The following is a 19513-nucleotide window of genomic DNA, read 5'->3' on the forward strand; positions in this document are numbered from 1 at the left end:
AGTGATCCATCTGCCTTAGCCTCCCAAAGTGCTGGGATTACAGGCATGAGCCACCACGCCCGGCCATGAATTCCTTTTGAATATGTAGAGTTTGTAATGCTAGGTCAATATCCAGATGCTAATGACAAGTAGGTGATTGGACAGATGGACCTGGGCTCCAAAGACAGGTCTTATGTGGAGATAGAAATGTGGGTGTTGTCACCATACAGATGGCATTAAAAGCCATGAGAGTGGAGAGGTCACTCAGGGAGACACTAGAGTAAAAAGAGAAAACTGAATCTGAAAGGAGCTAGAGTGCAGAAAAATCCCTTATGACATCATCATCAAGAACAAAGGCTGAGGGAGAGCGTGGAGATGATCCCTCGTGCCCAGCAGTGATTCTTCTATGTGGAGCCTGAAGCTTACAGGATCAGCAATAAATGAAGGTCAGCCCAGCAGCTTGGCCAGGCAACCTCAAGGGGAGGGAGAACTGCATGTTTATGCCCTGATAACACTTAAATCAGTCAAGACTCACGAGGAAGGCTATTGGAACTCTGAATATCTCTTGGGTAAAATGTCCCTCCTGTCCTCCTCTTTGCTGTTTTTGCAGCTTTGAAATGCTGTGCACCCACAGAGTTGACTTCAAAAGCTGAGGAAATTGAATTTCTCAGACATTAAAGGGAGTCTGGGCTTTGAATGCCAATGTGAGCATTGAAGAGCTAACCCAGGAAATTGGGTGCTTTCAATATGAGCTGCCCACAACCAGCAAACCATCTAGCATCTCATCCAGTTGTTGAGTCTCACTGTCTCCAAATTGAGTTATGTAAGCTTAGGGGATTTATTAAGAGGTATTTGTCAATGTAATAGCACAAAACCAAGGAGAGCCAGATTCTGAACTGAGGTTGATAGGTTTACAAAAGGCATGATTCAGGTATCTTTTTCCTGCAAGCTCACTATTAAAATGAGTGGTCAGCTGAAACCTATAAATGTTGTGAGAAGATTAGCTTGTCCTTTAGAAGTGGTAACCTCTAGAAAATAAATTGCTAAAATCTTTATAAATGTATATATATACACACCTAGATATATATATATACGCACATATACAGATCTAAGTTTATACCTATGTGGACAGGAAGATGTATAAAAAGACTTTTTGTAAATGAGATGAGCATTAGTGGGAGTGAAGTCCTGAATTCTAAGTCTACCCATAATGTCTCCTCCTTTGCACAATTTATCATAATGTGTGTAATATGATGTGTATGTTCATGTGCAACCAAAGAACAATGTATGTCTTAAGCAATGACAGCAATGTGGCAAATTATCTTTTCTCTTATGTGTATATATATATATATATATATACGTATGTGTGTGTGTGTGTATATATATATATATATAATGAACTTGCCTCTGTTCCTAGCATACTTACTGGAAAGAAACAAGACTATTCTGAAGAAGGTGGCATCTGAGCAAGGCCTACGAGGTGGCCTGGGGTTCCTGTAGCTGGGGAGTAGCAGGAGACAGCATTCTAAATGGAAGAGACCCTTGAGCAGAGGTGGGAAAAGGCGTCAAGGTCCTTGGGAAACATCAGGCTTTCCCTAGAGCATCACATACAGCTGGGAAAGTAATGGAAGATAACATGGAAAAGCAGGTTGGGGCAGAGTTGTATCATGGAGGGTCTAGAATTTCAGGTGAAGTTATTTATTTGCTTTTGTTTTAAATAGAGAAGGGGTCTCACTATGTTGCCCCGGCTGATTTCAAACTCCTGAGCTCAAGTGATCTGCCCACCTTGGCTGACCTAAGTGCTGGGATTACAGGAGTGAGCCACTGCACCCAATCTAGTCAAGTAATTTGGACTTTATCTATAAAAAATTGGGAGTGGAAAACATTTGAAAGGGTTTCAATGGGAGAGTAACGTGATCCATGTTATGCTTCAGGAGCACTAATTTGGCCTTAGACTGGAGAGAAATTAGAAAATACAGGAGGCTGTAATATCAGGCCAGGCCAGAATTTAAAATAGTGATGTTAATGAAGATCTATTGACATAGAAAGATGCTTATAATAAAATTTGAAGCTTATTTAAATCATTGCAAATTGATATATATTATGCAATCTCACTTTTATAAACATAAATATACATACTTATACCAGGTATATCTACAGAGATAAAGCCTGCAGGAAATACACAAAAATATAAACACTAGTTATTTCTGGTTGGTGAGATTATGGATGATTTTCATTTTTCATTTGATTTTGTGTATTTTATATTATTTTCTACAATGAACATTTTATTGTTAAAATATATATATATGAGCTGAGCACACTGGCTCATGCCTGTAATCCCAGCACTTTGGGAGGCTGATGCGAGTGGATCACTTGAGGTCAGGAGTTTGAGACCAGCCTGGCCAACATGGTGAAACCCCGTCTCTACTAAAAATGTAAAAATTAGCTGAGTGTAGTGGCGCACGCGTGTAATCCTAGCTACTTGGGAGGCTGAGGCAGGAGAATCGCTTGAACCTGGGGGGCAGAGGTTTGGTGAGCCAAGATCGCGCCAGTGCACTCCAGCCTGAGTGACAGAGCAAGACTTCATCTCAAAAAATAAATAAAATAAAAAACTTTTTAAATTGGGGGGGTGGTGGCTCATTCCTATAATCCCAATACTTCAAGAGGTCAAGGCAAATGGATCACTTGTGCTCAGGAGTTCAAGATCAGCCTGGGCAACATAGCAAGACCATGTCTCTGTGAAACATACAAAAATTTGCTGGGCATGATGATGGTGCGCACCTGTAGTTCCAGCTACTCAGGAGGCTGGAGAGAATCACTTGAGCTTGGGAGGTTGAGGCTGCAGTGAGCAAAGATCGTGCCACTGCACTTTTCCCTGGGTGACAGAGCAAGACCCTGTCTTAAAAAAAAAAAAGAGAGAGAGAGAGAAGGAGATGGAATCTGCCTCTATCGACCAAAAGTCCATCAAAATGTTTTCCTAACATTAGAAGTGGAACTGTGGCTCTTTCCTCATTTACTAGCCCAGACTGGAGGTCATGATAACCTAAGCAAGGGAGGCAGCCACCAGGGCGGGAAGGACACAGTCTCCTCCTCCTGAGGCTCCTCAGCACAGCCAATCCTGCCACTTATGAACCATACAATCTGGCTTGGGTTAAGAACGCCAAGAGCTGTGAAGCTGGCCTTAAAACTGGACCACTCACAGGCTGAGAACATTTTATTACTAGAAGAGTTTTTAGGATTATTGAGACCAACTACACCATTTAATAGCAGTGAACAGTAGGGCTGCGAATGTTAAAAACCTCTGTGAGCTCTAACGCACTTTTTAGTTAGTGGCAGTTAACTTAGGTTGTATCAGAATCACCACACACACCTCAATCCCACCCCACCCAATGGCTCTCCTTCATTTTCAGCAAATAATTTATTAAGCTCTTGCTTAATAAACAGTATGCCAGGCACTGTTCTAGGTATGAAAGGCAGATTCAGTGAGGCCAGGCACTGTGGCTCGTGTCTGTAATGCCAGCACTTTGGGAGGCCAAGGTGGATAGATCACTTGAGATCAGGAGTTTGAGACCAGCCTTGCCAACATTGTAAAACCCTGTCTCTTCTAAAAATACAAAAATTAGCCAGGTGTGGTGGTGCACAACTGTAATCTACTCGGGAGGCTGAGAGAGGAGAATCACTTGAACCCGGGAGGCGGAGGTTGCAGTGAGCCAAGATCACACCACTATACTCCAGCCTCCATGAAAGAGCGAACTCCGCCTCAGAAAAAAAAAAAAAAAAGATTCAGTGGGTCAAACCTTTTCAATTTCATGTCCTGGAAGACACCTGCCACACTTTCTTATTTCCCCCAGTTCTTCCTGCTCACCTCTGTCTGGCTTCTGGAAGGTGACCTTCACAACAGTTGAGATCTTTTTTTCTTTTTTTTTTTTCAGGTGGAGTCTTGCTCTGTCACCCAGACTGGAGTGCAATGGTGCGATCTTGGCTCAGTACAACCTCTGCCTCCAGGTTCAGGGGATTCTCCTGTCTCAGCCTCCCAAGTAGGTGGGATTACAGGCGCACACCACCATGCCTGGCTAGTTTTTTGTATTTTTAGTAGAGACAGGGTGTCACCATGTTCCCCAGGCTGGTCTTGAACTCCTGAGCTCAGGCAATCCACCCACCTTGGCCTCCCAAGGTACTAGGATAACAGGCATGAGCCACCACGCCAGCCCGCAACAGCTGAGATCTTTGTTAATTGTTTTCTGCTGTATGCAGGACCTAGAACAAGTGCCTATCCCATATAAGGTCTCAGTAGATAATTTTATTTATTTATTTATTTATTTTTTTGAGATGGAGTTTCACTCTCGTTGCCCAGGCTGGCTGGAGTGCAATGACACAATCTCGGCTCACTGTAATCTCCACCTCCTGGGTTCAAGCGATTTCCCTGCCTCAGGCTCCCAAGTAGCTGGGATTACAGGCATACGCCACCATGCCCGGCTAATGTTGTATTTTTAGTAGAGACAGGGTTTCTCCATGTTGGTTAGGCTGATCTTGGACTCCCGACCTCAGGTGATCCACACGCCTCAGCCTCCCAAAGTACTGAGAATACAGGCATGAGCCACTGCGCCTGGCTGATAACTGTTGAATCAACAGGTTTCACACATGCTGTGTCCTCTACTGGGAACATGCTCACTTACCTTTTTACCTCACTTATTTCTACAAATCCCTCTCTGCTCAGCTCAAACATCACATTTCCTGAGAAGCTCTCTGGGGTGCCCAGGTTCCCCATTAATTATTCTCTTGTTGTACTCTTCTTCTCCTTTTAGTATTTACCACCATAGTAATTATGTAACTACTTGTCAGTTTATAAACTCCATGAAGGCTGAGACCAGGCAGGTCTTGATTAGCGCTCTATCTTCAGTTCCTAGCATAGAACTTGACCCATGCGAGTCACTCAATGGTTTTTTTTTTTTAATAATAGCTTTATTAAAGATAATTGACACATAATAAACTGAACATATATTTAAAGTGTACAATTCGAAACCATCACCAGAATCAAGATATTGAATGTATCCACCACCCCCATGAGTTTCCTTATGCCCCTTGGTGACCCCTTTCTCCTGTCCCTCTGCTTCTCCCCATTTTTAGGCAATGATTGATTTGTTCCTGTCATTATATATTAGCTTGCATTTTCTAGATTTTTATGTAAACAGAATCATATAATATGTACTTGTTTTTTAGCTAATTTCATTCATAATTATTTTGAGGTTCATCTACGTTGATGCCTGTATGGACAATTTCATTATGTTTCATTGCTAAGAATTATTCCACTGCACAGATATGCCAATATACCACAACTGGTTTGTTCACTAACCTGTTGTTAGATGTTTGAGTTGTTTGCAGGTTTTTGTGATTTCAGATAAAGCTGCTTGTGACATTTGTGCATGAGTCTTAAAAAATATAAAACACTTCACAGATTTACATGTCATCCTTGCACGGGGGCCATGCTAATCTTCTCTGTATCATTCCAATTTTAGTATGTATGCTGCCAAAGCAAGCACCACTCAATGGTTTTTTAGTGACTGACTGAATAAATGTATTCTTATAGTTTTTTGTTTTTTTTGTTTTTTTGAGACGGGGTTTTGCCTTTGTCGCTCAGGTTGGAGTGCAGTGGTGCGTTCTTGGCTCACTGCAACCTTCACCTTCCAGGTTCAAGCAATTCTCCAGCCTCAGACTCCCAATTAACTGAGACTACAGGCGTGCCCCACCACGCCCAGCTAATTTTTGTATTTTTAGTAGAGACGGGGTTTCAACATATTGGTCAAGCTGGTCTTGAACTTTTGAACTTGTGATTCACCTGCCTCGGCCTCCCAAAGTGCTGGGATTACAGGCGTGAGCCACCACGCCCAGCCTCTCACACAGTTTGATGCCCACCGAATTCTAGCTGAAACTAGGGTTATTGTCATTGCTGTGGTTATTGATGACAGTCATGGACAGATGGCAGCAGAGCTGGTAACAGCAGCCAACTAAGCACCTGGCATTTTCTACCACCATGTGCCATTTCTGAGGGTAGATTCAGGAAACAGGATGAACTGTAATCGCTGATTCATTTAACAAACATTTAGATGTTGCTAGATGAAGTGCAAAGGTGAGTAAGGCAGTCTCTGCTTTTGAGGGGCTTATAGTTTAGTGGGGGTAACAGACCTAAAAACATGAAGTCGCTGACATGTCAGAGTCCGTACAAATTCGCGAGGCCTGCCATAACGGAGTACCACAAACCGAGTGGCTTAAAACCACAGAATTTTACCATCTCACAGTTCTGCAGGCTAGAATTTCAAAAGCAAGGTGTCAGCAGGGCTCTTCCTCTCTGCTCACCTCAAATGTCACTTTCCTTGAGAAGCTATCTGGAATTAGCCAGGTTCCCCTGTTAATTATTCTCCTGGTGTATTCCTCCCCTTTGGCAGAGCTGGGGAGGGATATGCTCCAGGCCTCTCCCCAGTGGTAATTCCTTGGCTTGTGGCAACATGAACTCTAATCTTCACATGGCCTACTATCTGTGCATATCTGTCTCTGTGTCCAAATTTTTCTCTTTGTATAAGGACCTAGGGATCCCACCAGTCCTAGAGATTAGAGCTCCTCCTCATGTCCTCATGTTAACTCAATAACATTTATAAGGACCTTATCTCCAGATAAGGTCACATAAGGCACCAAGGGTTACGATGCCAGCTTATCTTTTGGGGGGACACAATTCAACCCAGAACGGAGGCATGCTGAGAGGCCTGCAGGTGATCCGTCGGAGCAGCAGGAGGAAGTCATCCACTCCAGTGGAGGTGAAGGACAGGGGAAGGGAAGAAAAGGTTTCTCAGAGCAGGTAAACCTTGGGCTGAGTCTTTAAGGGTGAATAGGTATTTCAAGCAGCCCAGCATAGAGATGAGAGTGAGGCCATAGGTGTGAAGGGGGTGGGATAGGTGGGCAGGAACCAGATCATCAAACACGTGACAAAACTAGTGTTGGTTCTGAATGTCCCCAGTTTCTCAAGCCCTCAGGCATGATCCTCTGATTCAATATTCAAATGGAAAAGCTGAAACAGCCATGCCACCAACAGTGGGAAGCCCAGTGTCCCTGAGGATTTGGTGTGGTTCTGGGGGTAGGGCGAGGTGGTGCTCTCCCAGCACTGGGTGCTGTGGCCCTGGGCCTCTGTGGCTCACTGCTCTCAGCTCCGCTGCTGCAGTTGGTCCCTGAAGTCCGTCCTCTGTATCTTCCTTTCTGGGCAGCAGCTCACTTTCCTCGTTTCCCCAAAACACCACTCACATCCAAGTGCTGGGATGGCCAGCTCACACTGCAGGCGTGAGAGAGCCAAAGGCAGCTACAGCACAGACAGGAAACCACTTCCTTGGCAGCCGCAGCTTGCACGGGCCACCTCCGCTACGGGAAGGTTCTTACCAGCCAACTTGATCTCCTGAGGCACCTGTGACTGCCACTTCCTCTGTCTTACCAATTCCAATCTCCTAGAAGCTTTTAAAAAGACCAATTCCCAGTACTCATCTCAAATCATTTTAGTCTGAATTTGTGAAAGTGGGGCCAGATGGGCATGCATTTGAACACCCCCAGGTGATTCTAGAGAATACTGCTGTGAATCTAGGCCTTCCTCATGTCTCCCCATCCCCACTGTTCTGGCAGCAAGGAAAGACTAGCTCCTTACGGTATAGAGTAATTCCCCTCTCTCTCTGTTTCTCTGTCTCTCTCACTTGTTCTCACTTATCTAAGCCTAAGCATATAGGCCGCACGTCTCAAAAATATAAAATTCATGACAGTGTTTTCCTAAATAACAGAATTCTTTTTTTTTTTTTTTTTTTTTTTTTTTTGTGATGGAGTCTTGCTCGGTCACCTAGACTGGAGTGCTGTGGTGCGATCTCGGCTCACTGCAACCTCCACCTCCCAGGTTCAAGTGATTCTCCTGCCTCAGCCTCCTGAGTAGCTGGGATTACAGGTTCACACCACCATGCCAGGCTAATTTTTGTATTTTCAGTAGAGACGGGGTTTTGCCATGTTAGTCAGGCTGGCCTCAAACTCCTGACCTCAAGTTATCCGCCCACCTTGGTCTCCCAAAGTGCGGGGATTACAGATGTGAGCCACCACACCCGGCCAGAATTATTTCTCTTTAAAATGAATTGTATCTCTCCCCAAAAAGTGAAAAATTACAACTCTCAGCTTTCATTTTAAATACCATATTTTAGCAACTTTCAGACTCAAATATTTTCCACATTTTAGTCTATCTGAAATTGGATGTGTTTTATGATCAATGGGATCTCATACTTTGACTGACAGTATTATTTAGTACTTCAAATAATAAAACACCTTGCAGTTACAAGGGGATTTGATTGGATGAAATCATGTAGCAATAATTTTTTATTTTTCCTGTCATAAAGGCAAGTCTTGCCAAGGAGTTTGGACTTTATACTCTAAGTAATAAAAGGTTGTCAAAGGATTTTAAGGGAAGGAACGACAAGGCAAAGTTTTGCTTCCGAGAACCTCTTTGTTTCATGCCAATGGGAATAAAGTAGGATTCTCCTCACTGAGCTGGAATAACCTGCTTGAGGGTAAAAGGATCCAAACTTGCTTCCTTTGGGGCATGAAGTTTCAGTTCCTCGTGTTAAGGCCACGTGTCACTGTGGTTCAGACACCAGCTTTTTCCCAAGAGACCCCAGGAGACCACATTCATTGCCTTGTTGAATTCTCCACCTATGGGGTCTGCTCTTTTGCAGGCCAGGAGACCTGTTTATTGGTACTTCTCACCTGGTCCTTCTTCCCCAGGAAACCAGGCATTAACCAGGCACCCCTGAGAGGTTGGCATATAAACTACAGGAGGCCCATTTATTCACTTACAGAGAGAAGTTAAGCTGGCAAGCAGACAGCACACTCTAGTAGGGAGATCAGTCCATTCCCTCCCTGGAGGCAAATTACTGGAGAAGCCAAGGTATAACCAGAAAGCCAATTTATTCATTTATAATGAGAAAATCAACTTCCGAGAGTAGTGGAAGTTCATACGAGCCAGAGCACCTTGTTCTTTCCCTGCTGAAAAATGAATACCCAAGAAGCCAAATTATCCAGAAGAGTGAGCAAGGAATTGGAGCAAAGGTTGGACAGAAGACATATCTCTCAGCTCAAGGAGCTCTTACCCACTAGAGGGGTTGCTTTGCCCAGCAAACCTCTTTGCTCAAGTCTGCTTGCCAAGCTCTCTTCCTGGCTAGACACTGAATGGACAGACCTTACAAACATTTGCCCCAAGACTTGTCATTTTCCAAGCGGCCATGGCTAGTCAGCTTCCTTCTCTTAGAACTGGGTCACCTTCCCCTAAAAGTAATTGGGGCTTGGTTTACTCCGTTTGAGTTGCAATCAAATCCAGTCTAATCTATTCAAGAACACACTTAAACACACAATCTCTTAGATTTTTCCCACAAATGGCTTATCCTAACCAGTGTATGTGTGTTTTATTGTTTAACTCTTTACAATGTATTTATTTATTTATTTATTTATTTTGGGGCACAGTCTCACTGTTTCACCCAGGATGAGTGCAGTGGCATGATCATGTCTCACTGCAGCCTCAAACTCCTGGGCTCAAGCAATTTTTCCACCTCAGGCTCCCAAGTAGCTGGGACTACAGGTGTGTGTCACCATGCCCAGCTAATGTGTGTGTAAAGACAGGTCTTGCTGTGTTTTTCAGGCTGGTCTCAAACTCCTTGACAAAAGCAGTCCTCCTGCCTCAGCCTCCCAAAGTGTTGAGATTACAGGCAAGAGCCACCACGCATTCTCCTACAAATTTACTTGCAAATTCTTTGGGACTCTAGGCAGTCATTTTCTTAAGACACACAACAGGAGGAAATGAACTCCTTTTAATAAGAAACTGAATTCCCCTTTTACACTCTGGGCCTGGAAACCCTTCCTTCTCCAAAAGGTTGGAGTAACCCTCAGGGCTTGTCCCCCAGGGCCCTGTGAATGAAGCTGGATTTAGGTACATGGGCAGGAGGGAGAGCCTCAGACCACGGATGGATTTGGTTTGATACGCATTGCAGGGTCGCCTTATAAGAGGATGGAGAACACAGACCTTGAAGCCACACACAGCTGGGTTCCAATCCCAGCTTTGCTGAAGATACAGCACTCAGCATCTCTGAGCCTTATCTTTAAAATGGGTATGTCATACCTGTATCTCCCAGAAAGGTGAAATTCAAGACCAATGCACAACACCCGGCACATAATAATCATTATTCCTTCCTCTTACCCTTCTCAATTTTTCCCATTACAGGAAATTGTTCTACAAAAGGCTCCAACCTCTAGAATAATGCTCCTTCTCTCTACTCTGCCCACCGCCACCCACCCAGGCATCTTAAAGACAGTGAGAGAGGCCTAGCAGTCACATTTCTTTCCTTTTCTTTTTTATAATGTCTTACAAATACACCAAAGTATTCACATTTATGTATTTAATTCTAAGAAATAGGAGGTATAGAGGAAAGATGACTGACCATGAGTTGGTAGTTGTTGAAGCTGGATAATAGATACGAGGGAGTTCATTATATTATACTGTGTGCTTTGGGGTATATTTGAAATTTTCTGTGTTAAGAATACTTTATAAGGTGGGACGCAGTGACTCGCCTGTCATCCCAGCACTTTGGGAAGCTGAGGCAGGAGGACCGCTTAAGCCCAGAAGTTTAAAACAAGCTTGGGTAACATGGCAAGACCCTGTCTCTTCTAAAAATACAAAACTTAGCCAAGTGTGGCGGCACATGCCTGTAATCCCAGCTACTGGGGAGGCTGAGGCACAAGAATCACTTAAGCCCAGAGGGCAGAAGTTGCAGTGAGCCAAGATAGCACCACTGCACTCCAGCCTGGGTGACACAGTTGAGGCTTGGTCTCAAAAAAAAAAAAAAAATGCTTTTAAGAGAAAAAAATCTTAATGATAAGTTACTATATGCCTGGTCTAGGAGATGGGGTTTAAAGGAATAAGTCATAAGTCTAAGCTTGCCTTTGAGGCATTTAGTTTGGTGGGGGAGAAAACTGTGTAAATGGTCATTTCAAAAGGAGTGATGAGGGTGAGTGAAACTTCGTATTACGCAGCGCTCACATGTTCCACCCTGACGGAGCGGCCGGCCTGTCCAGCTACCCATGGTGGTGGTGTCCCCGTGTGGCAAAAGTGTGAACACCGCCTGCAAGTCACTCAGCCTTCCTGCATTAAACTCAAGCAACTCTTGACTAATTTACAGTGTGAAAAGCTCGTTTCTTCAATAATTGTACATAAATGAGACTTGATTAATATATTTCTGACACATTGCTTCAAATCTGCAGTGTAATTCAAATTTGCATAAAATTTGGCTGCTGAATTGTGATACTCTGTTTACTTCTTTAATGGGGTCCTCTTCCTCACCTCTTCTTTTCCCAATGGAGTAGAAACAGAGAGGAAACGAAGGAGGGAAGATAGAAAGAAAGAAGGGAGAAGAGAGGGGAAAAAAGGAAGATTAGGCAGAAAGACTGCTTGCTCTTCTCCCTCTCCTGCCTCCCCAGTGCCAAAGGTATGTCATATGAGGTTTGACATTAGTGATCATCTCTTTTGTGCTGTGCTGTAATTGACATGTAAGTGACGTGAAACCCTGCTGCTGACTGACTGGCTTCCCCATCTTGGGCCTGTCATTTCACTTTCCAGAACCTGTATTATAGATTCCCCCATCTGTTATGTAATATAGGAATGGCCGTGCCGATCTGACCTCCCAAGGGTCATAGAAGGGTTATACTAGATAAGGCAGGAGACAGCCCTTTGCGCACAGTACAGCCAGAGACACACGGTAGGGGTGTTATTAGCGCTGCTGGCATGGCATCCACAGCTGGCACTTCCTTATGACTCACCAGCCTCTTACATGAGCCCGCCTCACTATGAGGCCCTGAAGGGTTCTGAGCCAATGTTTGTAAACCACTTTGAAGAAGAGAAGGGCTTTAAAGCAGCTTGGACCACTTCCGCGTAGATGACCTCTACAAGAGTACAAAGGAGGATAAATATGGACTTTCCTCTTCCTTTTAATTTTCTTTCAAAAAGGCAGACAACCAGCTCCCTCATCAGTGTACGCCACCGTGTCTGAGTCAGCCATATGAGTACAGAAGAGTTTTCTGGGACAGGGTCATAAAAATATTATTTTTTTTTTCTAATGGGAAAAGAAGTGCGTGGTTGTTTTAAAAAATGCAAGTGATATAGGAGTATAGAAAAGAAAAGGTAAAAGCCCCATTTTTTCAAATATCACTTCACCCTTTCCCCAGAGGTAGCCACTGTTAACAGTATGAAAGTGCGTTCCTCCAGCTTCTATATAGACAAATAATTCTTTCTCTGCATTCTGTCCTACAATTTTCTTTTCTTTTATTTTCTTTTTTTTTTTTTTCGCCACGCTGGAGTGCAGTGGCGTGATCTCGGCTCACACCAACCTCCACCTCCTGGGTTCAAGCAATTCTCCTGCCTCAGCCTCCCAAGTAGCTGGGATTACAGACATATGCCACCACACCCAGCTAATTTCTTTTGTATTTTTAGTAGAGATGGGGTTTCACCATGTTGACCAGGCTGGTTTCGAACTCCTGATCTCAAGTGATCCACCCATCTTGGCCTCTCAAAGTGCTAGGATTACAGGCATGAGCCACCATGCCTGGCCCATCCTGCAATTTTCTTTTTTCACTTAATCATAAATAGCAGTGTGTGTTTAAGAATTTTACAAAGAAATTAAGAAGGAAATATGTGTTTCTTAATTTTGAAAGTAAGCCTTATTGTAAATAGGGAAAAGAAAAAAGAAAAAATATATAATATTTTACATAATATCAAATGTGTTCCTTAAACCAAAACACGGAGTTGGAATGTTACCCTAGTAGCTAAGAGAAAATTCCGCCCCATGAACATCTTTATCACATCTGTCCACACAAACTAGAATGTGAACTTCTCCAGTGTAAGCAATATTCCCTGGGCCTAGCATGATGCCTGGCACAAATAAATGTTTGCTGAGTGAATAAATGAGTAAACAAATTGACTGTGACCCTGGATTCTTGCAGAAGTTATCCCATTAATTAGGCCAGGCACGATGGCTCATGCCTGTAAGTAATCCCAGCAGTTTGGGAGACCAACGTGGGTGGATCACTTGAGGTCAGGAGTTTGAGAACAGCCTGGCCAACATGGTGAAATCCCATCTCTACTAAAAATACGAAAAAAGTTAGCCAGGCTTGGTGGTGCGCGCCTGCACTCCCAGCTACTCAGGAGCCTGAGGTACAAGAATCATTTGAACCCAGTAGGCAGACAGTGCAGTGAGCTGAGATCACGCCACGGCATCCAGCCTTAGCAACAGAATGAGACTATCTCAAAAAAACGAGTAAGTTCTCCATGAATTAATCTCTCCTTAGCCCCTTCTGTGTTTTATGGCATCTTGTTTTCATAGCACTTTTACACATGATGTTATTTTGGAATCACAACAGTCCTTTAATTATGGTGCACTTGGTATTTCATCTTGTTACTACTTTACCAATGAGCAAACTGAATCCTGGTGAGCTGATACAGCTGAGCCTAGAGCCCAGGTATTTTCTGTTGCACCACACTCTTTATATTCACAGAAATGAATAAGGAAAACAGAATTACTTCAGTTTCTACAGAGCTGAGAGCTCACTGGACTTGGCGAGGGTTAATCCTCAGCAGTTTGTGGGCTGATAAGGCTACTTGAGGCCTGGAGCTGCGTTGCTGGGCAGCAAATCTTATGACGTCCTCTTGTTTGCAAATCCGTCTTCTGCCATCTGCTGGATGAATTCAGTAATTCATTACTACTCTTCATCAGCCATTGTAACAAGTTTCCAACTACTAAGGACCAACTTGGTGCCATGCAATTCCCATGTATAATTTCTATTACTCCTTAAGGCAGCCCTAAAAGGTAGGTCCAAGTTTTAGCCCCACTTTCAGATAAGGTAACTGAGGCTCACAGTGTTTAGGTAAGTCACACTCTGTTAGTTTCCCAGGGTTCCTGTAAGAAGTTGCCACAAACTTGGTGGCTTAAAACAAGAATTTATTTCATAGTTACAGAGGCCAGAGTTTGAAATTAAGGCGTTGGCAGGGCCACACGCCTCCAAACACTCTAGGGTGGGGTCCTTCCTTGCCTCTTCCGGCTTCTGGTGGCTCCAGGCATTCCTTGACTTGGCTCTGTTCCGTAACTCCAGTCTCTGTTCCATCTTCATGCAGCCTTCTCCTCCTCTCCAGGTCTCTCCACTGCATTTCTCTTATAAGGATATTTGTCACTGGATTTAGTACCCGCCAGGATAATCCAGGGTGATCTCCTCTCAAGAGCCTTCAGTTCATTACATCTATAAACGTTCTTTTTCCAAGAGTCACATTCACCAGTTCCTAGAGTTAAGACATGGGTGTATCTTTTCAGGGGCCACCATTTAACCCATTATAGTATGTTATACAGCCAGTAAGTTATACAGCTGGCATATGTTCTCATGTCTACTGACTCCAAAGGCTATGCTCTTAATCATTGTTAAGGGGATCTAAGTTGTTGCTAGCCTCACTTCTGTCTCCTCTACCCCTCAAGCCTACCTTTTTAAGGCACCCTCTTCTCTCCTTTTAGTGAACCTCCTCCCCTTCTACCCTGCACACAAAAAAACTCCTTGCACCCTGAGACTTCCCCCCAGTGCTCCTTGTGCAGAGTGTCCACAGGATTTATCCAAATGAAGACACATTTGAGAATGCAAGAGAGAAAATGAGAGTTGATATGGTTTGGCTGTGTCCCCACCCAAATCTCATCTTTAATTGTAGTTCCCATAATGCTGCTGTTCTCATGATAGTGAGTGAGTTCTCATGAGATCTGTTGGTTTTATAAGGGGCTTTTCCCCCTTTTGCTCAGCACTTCTCCTTGCTGCTGCCATGCAAAGAAGGACCTGTTTGCTTCCCCTTCTGCCATGATTGTAAGTTTCCTGAGGCTTCCCCAGCCATGCTGAACTGTGAGTCAATTAATCCTCTTTCTGGCCAGGCACAGTGGCTCACGCCTGTAATCCCAACACTTTGGGAGACCAAGGTGGGTGGATCACTTGAGGCCAGGAGTTCGAGACCAGCCTGGTCAACATGGTGAAACCCTGTCTCTACTAAAATTACAAAAATTAGCCACGCATGGTGGTGTACACCTGTAATTCCAGCTACTCGGGAGGCTGAGATATGAGAATCACTTGAACCTAAGGTGGAGGTTGCAGTGAGTCAAGATTGCACCACTGCACTCCAGCTTGGGTGTAAGTAAGACTCTGTCTCAAAACAAAAACAAAAACAAAAACAAAAATACGTCTTTTATTTATAAATTACCTGGTCTTGGTCATGTCTTTATTAGCAGCATGAGAACGGACTAATACATGAGTCATTGATTGTCCTGTGACAACAGCTGTAAAGCAGGGCAGTGCCAGTCAAACCTGGACGCAGGGAGTCCCTATCTTTGCCTCCCATGGCAGCCCTCTCCTGCTGGCTTCCCCAAGACTCCAAAACTTTTCTTGTACAGCTGTAGAAAAACCCCTTCCATGGTGCATCCCTAACCCAACATGTGATCAAGAAACTATGGATCCCACCAGAAACCTAATAAATCATTGCTGCATTTATTTTTTAAATATTTGTTAAACTTCTGGCAGATTGTGTGCCACTAATCACTGGCACACAACCCCTACCCTGAAGGAGTTTACAGACTAGTGGGCAAGTCGGGCAAAATGATACAAATGCCAAAACTATAGATAACCCTTACCAGTCATTGAGCAAAGGTCTCTGGCTGCTGCTTGAAGGAAGAAGTTGGTGTCTCAGAAAAGATTCTTCAGGAAAAAGGGGAAGGGAAATAGTATTAACATAGGGTGCTCCAGGAATTCTACTTGCATTGTTTCATGCTGTTGCCATAATCCTATGAGGGAGGTATGGGTCCACAGTTTGCTATCTGAAATCTTTGGAGCCAAGTATGTTTTGGAACTCAAAATATTCTAGATTTTTGAGAAAAAAAAATGTTACAAGTATAATGTATTATGTGCTACCCCTAGCAGGGTCTGGGGCTGCACTCCAATTATTAAACTAATACTTTAATAATTGTGTAGCAAAACATGTAGATTAACATTAAATAAAATAAACAGACTATAAAAAACCACATGAAAGGGTTTTATGAACAAAATAATTGAGGTCGATTGGATTCATCACCATATTGGTTAAGAATAGAATGTCAGTTTCCAAAGCTCTTGGATTTGAAGATCATAGAGTTTTATTATTTGCTCTAATTTGTAGACAAAGAAACTGAGGCTCAGAAAAGAAACTTGCCCAAGACACACAATGAGTAAGTGATGCAGCTGAACTTGGGGAAAGCCTCAAATTAATTACATCTACAAAGATCCTTTTCTCAAAGAAGGTCACATTCACAGGTCTGCCTGGCTCACCCACACCATCATTCTGTTTCCATTTTTAATTCAGATAAGTTACCTGAGCCCCACTAAGCCCTGAGTAATATCATGACTTTTGAAATAATATTGGCTATTTCAGTCCCACTTGTCTTTGTAGAAACACTAGCATCAAAGCTTTAAATCAATGCGGCCCAGGACAGCTTTGAATGCAGCCCAACACAAATTTGTAAATGTTCTTAAAACATTATTAGATGTTTTTTGCAATTTTTTCTTTGGCTCATCAGCTGTCATTGGTGTATTTTTTGTGTGGCCTGTGACAATTCTTCTTCTTCCAATGTGGCCCAAGGAAGCCAAAAGATTGGACACACCAGGTTTAAATCCTATAAACGTGAGTTATCTTTTTGTCTACCCATGTTTGTGACATGCCTTCATGAGATGTTTGTTAGTGTAAATAATTCAGCGCTTTCAGGCAGCAGGGGTGCAGCTCTTACTTGTGAACTTGGAAGAGACTTCTAATTAAAAAGTTATGTAGATGACAATACAGGCAGAGTTGCTTAGAAAGCAAAACCAGACAACTCCTCTTTGTTGACCTACTTCAAACACACATGTGATTACTTAACTGTATAAAAAGAAAGTCTCCAAGAGAGAATAATTGTTCCTAATAGCACCTTTAGAAGAAATGATCTGGGCTGCTATGCCTATGGAGTAGCCATTCTTTTTATTCCTTTGCTTTCTTAATAAACTTACTTTCACTTTAAAAAATAAATAAAAATGAAAGAAATGATCTGGCTAACAAAAATGGAAAAAAACTCAATCCAAGAGTAGTTTAAAATATTGGCTTCCTCAACTGATGCTGCAGATTCATGCTGTCAGCCCACACCCGCCCCTTCGCCTTCAACACTACCACCCCACCGTCACACACATGATATGTATTGTGGGGATGGTGAAGCTTGGTTGAAACCTTTTCTTTCTTTTCCCTTTGCTAAAAGCTGAAGTGCTGGCCAGATGCTGTGGCTCACACCTGTAATCCCAGCACTTTGGGAGGCCGAGGTGGGAGGGCCTCTTGAGCCCAGGAGTTCAAGACCAGCCTGGGCAACATAGTGAGATCCTGTCTCTACAAATAATCATAATAATAAATTAGCTGGGCATGATGGCATACACCTATGGTCCCAACTACTCAGGAGGTTGAGTCCAGAAGGTCAAGGCTGCAGTGTGCCATGATCCTACCACCGTACTCCAGCCTGGGCAACAGAGTGAGACCCTGTCTCAAAAAATAAAAATAAACAAACAGAAAGAAAGGAAAGCTGGAGTGTTGGACTCCAGTGCACATTGCTGAACCCCGGTTAGAGTCAGCAGGCCTAGGACTGTCTTGTCTAGTTTAATTCATGACTTATCACCACTTTTTGGGTCCCAGGGGACAGAATTCATTCCAGGCCAACTAAGATGACGATAGTTAAATCTTTCATACCTGGCTAGGTGGCTCACGCCTGTAATCCCAGCACTTTGGGAGGTCAAGGTGGATGGAAGTTGGGAGTTTGAGACCAGCCTGACCAACGTGGAGAAACCTCATCTCTACTAAAAATACAAAAATTAGCCAAGTGTGGTGGCACATGCCTGTAATCCTAGCTGCTCAGGAGGCTGAAGCAGAAGAATCACTTGAACTCAGGAGGCAGAGGATGTGGTGAGCTGAGATTGCGCCATTGCACTCCAGCCTGGGCAACGAAAGTGAAACTTCCACTCAAAAAACAACAACAACCTTTCAGCCTGTCTTCACTGCTAGGTTTTACTCATTGTATTGTCTCAACACAAAAGATGTCATACTCAAAATTCCCTTAACAGATTACGTTTGTGTTTCCTTGACACTTCAGCAAGGAGGAACAAAATAATAGCTTACCTAAAATAATTCTAGAATTTTCCATTCAAATTGCTATTTTATAGATCGAGAAGTTACTATGTGCCATGCTGTGTAATTTATCTTGGGAGAATGTAAATGATCAGAATGCAGCTTTCAGGACTGTACTATAGACTATGCAAATAATAAATACCTTTCAGTGTTTTCACGTGCCTGGCGCCGTTCTAAGTGCATGACATATATAATTCTCTCATTGTGAGCCACACAACAACTCTGAGGCCGAGTCCTGTGCTACACTATCTCACACATGAGGAAACTGAGACCCAGAGAGGTTAAGGAACTTGTCAAGATCACACAGCTGGCAAGTAGTGGAGCTGGAATTTTGAGTGACACACTCAGGTCCTAAAGTCCATGTTCTTCTCTGCTATAGTGGGAACACTGCCTCTTTAGGGATGGGATCTGTGTCTTTTTTTTTTTTTTAATCTCTTTATTTGGTTTGATCATCTGCATAATTTACTTTTGTGTCCTTTGACACCAGCTAGTCCCATGGTCTGCAGAGAGTGGACAATGGACACCTTCTTTGCATGTGGGGGAAGTAAGCAGGTGATTTTCAGAGAGATGAGGAAGTCTCCTAATGCTGTCACCAGACAAAATACAGAATTCTCAGTTAAAGCTGAATTTCAGATAACTAAAAAATTTTTAATATAAATGTTTATGTCCTATGCAATATGTGGAGCATATGTATACCCCAAAATTTACTGTTTATCTGAAATTCTAATTTAATTGTCTTGTATTTATTCATCTAACCTATGCTCATCAAATAACCATATTTTAAGAATGCTCTTAAAATAGTATTACAAGGTTCCTAAATTTAGGAGAGCATCTGGACCTGTGTCTTATTTGTCCCTGTATCCCAGCTCCCAGCTCTGTACCTGGCAGAAATAGATGCTTAATACACAGTGGAGGAGGAAGGAAAAGAGAAAGTAAGAGAGGGAGAGTCGGGAAGGGGAAGACGAGAGGAGGGACGGAGGGAGAAGGACACTAGTTTCAGGGGCACACTCATATAGTGCTCCCCACGGAAACGACGCCCAGGCCCATTTAGGAGCAACTGCATTTTTCTGCAAGAGAATAATTGATGGATATTATCTGTGAAGGCTAACATTTTTTGTGAGCTGTCAGACTGTCTGCTGTAACCCCACAAAGGGAGATACAGGGTTTTGTCTGTCTGTCTCTGTCTCTCTGTGTGTGTGTGTGTGTGTGTGTGTGTGTGTGTGTGTGTGTGTGTGT

At 43.2% G+C, this 19513-nt stretch overlaps 1 non-coding gene across 1 annotated transcript; it reads right to left on the bottom strand.

Annotated features, from left to right (window-relative positions):
- Nucleotides 1-5412: 5412 nt before the first annotated feature.
- Nucleotides 5413-5519, bottom strand: LOC116564177. The gene has a single exon (XR_004274768.1). It is a non-coding gene; the product is annotated as a U6 spliceosomal RNA (small nuclear RNA).
- Nucleotides 5520-19513: the final 13994 nt, after the last annotated feature.

The sequence above is a fragment of the Sapajus apella genome, unplaced genomic scaffold (genome assembly GCF_009761245.1).
Source record: "Sapajus apella isolate SASKATOON/1434 unplaced genomic scaffold, GSC_monkey_1.0 scaffold36, whole genome shotgun sequence".
Lineage (NCBI taxonomy): Eukaryota > Metazoa > Chordata > Mammalia > Primates > Cebidae > Sapajus > Sapajus apella.